This window comes from Sinocyclocheilus rhinocerous, unplaced genomic scaffold (assembly GCF_001515625.1).
Source record: "Sinocyclocheilus rhinocerous isolate Xijiao unplaced genomic scaffold, SAMN03320098_v1.1 scaffold2637, whole genome shotgun sequence".
Taxonomy (NCBI): domain Eukaryota; kingdom Metazoa; phylum Chordata; class Actinopteri; order Cypriniformes; family Cyprinidae; genus Sinocyclocheilus; species Sinocyclocheilus rhinocerous.
Window position 1 is genome coordinate 85,252 of NW_015641805.1, and position 6,109 is coordinate 91,360.

Below are 6,109 nucleotides of genomic sequence, written 5' to 3' on the forward strand. Positions count from 1 at the left end.
ACCTGTATATATATATATATATATATATATATATCTTGTATATAGTATATATCTTGCATTTAAAGACTGATATTCAAAGATCATACAATCCTCATCAATAGTGACATTAAAACACATTTTAGGCTTAATATTAAGAAATGTGCATTGTGCACAAGTAGTACTCCAAATAAAGTTTAATTCTAATTTTATATCCATAAGTCTTGAGCGATATGTCAGTAAACACGTTAATAGATTTGAACTATAGTTAGTATGAAATATACAAAATAAAATAAAGTAAAATAAAATAAAATAAACTGTGATGGGCTTGCCATTCATCCAGGGTGGTTTATGCAAGTGGTCTGTAGAATAGAATAGAACAATAAAATCAAATAAAACAAAACAAAACAAAACAAAACCTGTGATAGGCTTGCCATTCATCCAGGGTGGTTTGTGCAAGTGGTTTGTAGAATAGAATAGAATAGAATAGAATAGAATAATCTTACCAAAACTGAAGATCAAATCTGTGACATCAGACCTTCCTATTATCTACAAACGATAATTATTAATGATTAATTATAAAAATTTATTATTATTATTATTAGTCTTTATATAAAAAAAAAACCATACAGTGGCATTAAATGACAACATTATTATGCTTCTTCAATTATATCCAGTGATCAAGCATATACGCTGCGTTATGATACGCCTGCATGAAAAGGCCAAGGTAAAGTGTGTTCAAAGCTGCCCATGTTTTACAGAATGAGGGTCAAAGTTCAGTTTGAGTGAGAGGTTTAATTAGATCTTGAAAGGAGGCAATGGGGATGGGTGGCTCGAGGATCCGCTCCAGCCACTTTTCAAGAGTTTTGATTTTGACGCAATCAGCGGCGAGGTTGCCATGGCGATGCCTATGACCTGTGCCTCTTTAAATACAGTGAAGTCAGATGGGAGATGAAAACATTGTGTCACTCTTGACTGCACCGGTGCTATTGTCTACCGTCATGCGCTGGGTTATCCTGACAGTGCTTAATCACGCAACCCAGGCGAGCATCAACAAACCATTAGGCATCTGTAGAGACGTTGGCGATAATAGCCCAGCGCAAGACATATTGTGAAACACAATTGTCTCTGCATGTGTGCGAAATGACACATGATGTTGTGCGCTTGTGACAGCAATTTTTTTTTCCCGGGCTTTGTCTTTTTCCTGTCTGCTACTTAACAACTGAACAGAGACTCCCACGCAGTCACACAGCACATTCACACACACAACAGAGTCATGCGACATGGTTTTAGTACACTTACATGTCTGTCTGGACAATTTGGACCAAATATAAGACAGAAAAATGGGCTAAGCTCATAGATTCGATGTTATGTGCTTCCCATTTCTCCAATTAACTGCTTTGCATTAGTGTTAGATATGAAACAGTTGTTTGCTGACAAGAAAAGCACAGGCTCTTTTACCTATGCGCTGAAGGAGGACAAAAGCTTATGTTTTACAAGAGCTGTGACTCATATGTAACCTTACTATAGTCACGTTGAAACATAAGCTTTTGTCCTCCTTGTCTTTAGAGCTCGGGGCATGTTGTCACTAATATATATATATAATGGTGGAAATGGTCAGTGTTGTTTTTTTTATTTTATTTTTTTAGTCAAGACTGTATAGCTGATATCACAATTAGTTAAGTTTTTCTTTTACACAATATGGCTAGAATTTTATTATAAGGGTTTTTTATTTATAATTAATACATTCTATATTTATGTATGCATTTATTTATTTAATGCATTTATTTATTAAAGCTTATCTGTATCATGCATAAGGTTTCCCATAAAAAAGACACATTTTGACATATTATGGCCATAATTTAGACTCATTCTTGTTATTACTACTCTTATTACACGTAATTAGAATAACAATAAAGTGATCAAATGTATGAAATAACAACAATGAAAATGCAACTGTAGAAATTATGCTGTGAACATGTTAGCTTACATATACAACTATGTTATAATTAAGTTTCTTCAAAGTCACCACTTTTGCCTCCAATCCAGCAACTAGTCTGGACATTCGAACCACACTATCACTATCCAGTACAAAATAAATAAATGCATACATAAATATAGAATGTATTAATTATAAAACTAATCTATGTTATATCTGAGCTCCTTCACCACCTTTTGACTACATTCCAGCTCTGCATATTAGTCCAGACATTCTCTCAATAAACTACATGAGATGCATCCTGGGATGCCTTTAAACAGTAGTGATGGAGCTCCATTGTATGCAAGACACTTGTCCATAGGAATAAACACATAGAATACACAGAAATAAAATAAAATAAAAATATAGGTTATAGAAAATGTATCGATTATAAATATTGAATGAATGAATGAATGAATCAATCAATGAATCAATCAATCAATCAATCAAAATTCAGTTTAGTAAAAAATCTTCGCATAGGCACAATTTATATTTGTCTACAAAACTACATTTCAAGCATTTAAGCATAAGCCTTGAGATAAATTCTGTTAAAGGGATAGTTCACCCAAAAATGAAAACTTGTCGTGTACTCTCGTGAATGGCGGAAGAGAAGAAATTGTTGAATAAAGTTGTTATTTTTGTTTTCTTTGCGCACAAAAAGTATTCTTGAACCTTCATAAAATTGCGGTTGAACCACTGACATCACATGGACTATTTTAACAATGTCCTTACTACCTTTCTAGGCCTTGATCGTGTCAGTTCCGTTGCTGTCTATGCAGGGTCAGAAAGCTTTTGGATTTCATCAAAAATATCTTTATTTGTGTTGCGAAGATGAACGAGGGTCTTACGGGTTTGAAACGAAATGTGGGTGAGTAATTAATGACAGAATTAAAATTTTGGGGTGAACGATTCCTTTAAGGTTATTTAAACATTGATAATCATTCATATACATTCATTCACATTAATACATTTATGTTACCTTCAATTTAGCCACTTCTATTGAAAGCAAAATACCTTCGTAAAAACTGCATTAATAAGTCACTCTAATATATACAAATTGCACGGCCAGAAAAAGATTATCAGCAGCAGTCTCTCCTACAAGCTGCATTTTCAGTCAAGTCCAGGTCACAATTTATAGCCCCCCCACCCCACAATGAATGGATCGTTCATTTTCTTCTCTCCCTCAAAGCAAACGCACTGCTGAAAAGTCTTAATTATCCAGCAGGGCTAGATGGATGAGAAACACTGTACTTGTGAACAGCTTCAGGTAATGTCGCTGCATTGGTAGAAAAAAACCCTTATAATAAAATTCTAGCCATATTGTGTAAAAGAAAACTTAACTAATTGTGATATCAGCTATACAGTCTTGACTAAAAAATACAAATAAAATAAAACACTGAACATTTCCACCATTATATATATTAGTGACAGCATGCCCCGAACTCTAAAGACAGAACGTACAGTGCTTTTCCGTCAGGCTAACAGATTACTTCGCCATTCATAGATCAAATTAGGCTAGGTACATGTTTACCTAGCCTAAATAAAACATATAATATACAAAGTATGGGTCGCCTAAATAAACCCATGTACTCCGTCTCACAGGAAAAGCACATTAGCACTTCATTCATTTACACAAATCAAACACTGAAATACCTTTTTATAGTACATTGATATTTCATCTTACCTCCATCATCTTACCTAATAAAATGCCTTTTAGACACATTCCCATCACTGTTTAAACATTTTATACATCAGAATCAGCACTAGGGTGCATTTAGGTATTAAAAAAAACAGGGAACAAATCTGTAGCTGATATAGTATGTGCTCAGCTCAGCGGGATCTAGTATATCTGGAGGCTGTGAGAGTGTGTGAGTGTGTCTCAGGGGCGTTAGGGCCATTATAGGCCCTCATTCTGTGTTTAAAGCCAAATGAGAGGTAATCATTTCAGTAGTGCAATGTCCTAGCACTGCGGGACACAGCTCTCTCTTTCTCTTTCCACACTCTCTTTAGCCATTCACACTCATGCAAGTACTGCAGCGGTGATTTAATCTGGTCTGCTTCTATTTTTATTTTATTTTATTTTTTTGCTCTCTAAATAAGACATCTATAATATTACTTCTTGCTTCTAAATAGTATAATAAAAATTATCTAGAAAACAGAAAGACAAATTAATTGTGTCAAAATGGTTGCTGACCCCTTATCCAGCACAATTATAAATCAAAAGCAAGCATTTTTACATAATATCATTTCAGATGACTTGCGTGATCATCATTTATGTGATCAGTGACTTATAATTTTTTGAAAATATGCTTAACATAAAAGTGTGCTGTCAACTGATATTCAAACATGTTTTTGATGAAAGCGGTCGAGTTAACACAATTTTATGCCTAAAACACTTATTTTATGCCTCACTTATTTTTCACATTTTTTAAATCATTCATTTATTTATTCATTCATTCATTCATTCATTCATTCATTCATTCATTCATTCATTATATTTTAAAGGTACCATGTTAAATCTAAACATGTTCAAACATAACTTTACATTCAATATTTTGGTATACTAAAGTATATAAAAGTATTTGTTTTATTTTTGCACCAGGGAGCAGTTCTGATTTCCCCCATATAAAGTGATTAATTATTAAAAGAAATTTACTTTAATGAACATCTTAACCATGTAAAATAGGCTTTTTTTCCCACTGTGTAAACGGAGAATGACACCACAAATAATGCATGGATTATTATGAGATGAAAAACAGCCACTGCAAAGATACAGTAGTCTTTTCTTTTGTGCTTACATACAGTAGTCCTTTCACTCAAATGACTGTACTGAAATTCTTGCTTGATGCAACACACCTATAATTATCCAGTGTTATGACATGTACTATATAAGGCAGCGATAACAAGTAAGCTCATAGTGTATAAAATAGTTATTTTCTGCCCACTTTTCTCCTGGTTTAACAACTGTCAATCCCACACCGGCATGCCCTAATGATGAAAAAGTGGACGTGGATGAAGACTAGCCCTCAAAAGCACACAAAGCCAACTGTGGTATATACAAGCATCACCAATGGAACACAATGTGAAACCCCATGTTTCCCTCCATCTTTGCAACCTGAAGTATACAGAATCTAATCACCATGGAAACACATGATCATCTGTGAAACTGGTGATCAAGCGATATAGGTTTCAATAACTCGTGTCAATATCTGGAAACAGATTTGCCGATTAATTTTATATTGCTAACACACACTTCAAAATTTTACACTTTAATAATTAATTTGATTAAAAATACTGTAAAAACTAGATTTTTTCAATTTAAGTATTTGTGAAATTACATTTACATTTAAAATTTAATTGAACATATCAAATTAACTTGTATGTATCAATATTGAATTAGTAATTACTCAAAATTCACTATATTTACATTTAAAATACTAATAAAAATGTGCATTATCAATTGACTGCTGGTAGATTATTGACCCAACACAAGGGCGTCTTACATACGCCAGTGCAGATTCATTTAAAATATATAGTTGGATGATGTTTCAAACATAGGAGGCCTATTCTGAGCATGTCGTCATTTGTATTCAAACACTAGATATCAATAATTGCACAGAAGTAAACTGTTTCCCTAAAAGGCCAAAACGTATCTTAGTCATAGTTATCTTCAACGAATTTTCTCAAAATGAATAACCTCAGACTCATCTTTTATTCACTCTCTTGTTGTTTCAAACCCATAGAAGTTTCTTTCTTCCAAGAAGGACAAAAGAAGAAATTCTAGCAATTTACTGCTCTTCTCTTTGCATGCAATTACAATGAATGGAGCTTTCAAGCTCTAAAACAACAACTTGTTTGTGAATCAGACATGGCTACTTCTCTCATGAATGCACTTTTAAGTGAAGAACATCCTACATTTCGGACTGTCCATCTTACCAACTATCATGTGACTTCAGGAGACTTGGAACATAGCGCACAAGTCATTTGGACTACTTTTATGATAATTTTATGGTGCCTTTTGAAGCTTTAGACCCCTTCATTGTAATGGCAGCAGGGACGCGGGAAGATGTTTTCGGTTGGGGGTGCTGTGTGTGTCCGTGTTGGGTGAAGGGGGGGGGGGGGGTGGGTGTTGTTTGGATGCCGCTTTTCGAAAGT

General features: G+C 34.1%; 1 protein-coding gene across 1 annotated transcript in view; it reads right to left on the reverse strand.

Annotated features, from left to right (window-relative positions):
- Positions 1-6,109, reverse strand: part of LOC107755285 (voltage-dependent R-type calcium channel subunit alpha-1E-like) — a 91,075-nt gene that overhangs the window by 83,745 nt on the left and 1,221 nt on the right. The gene's annotated exons all lie outside the window — the stretch shown is intronic.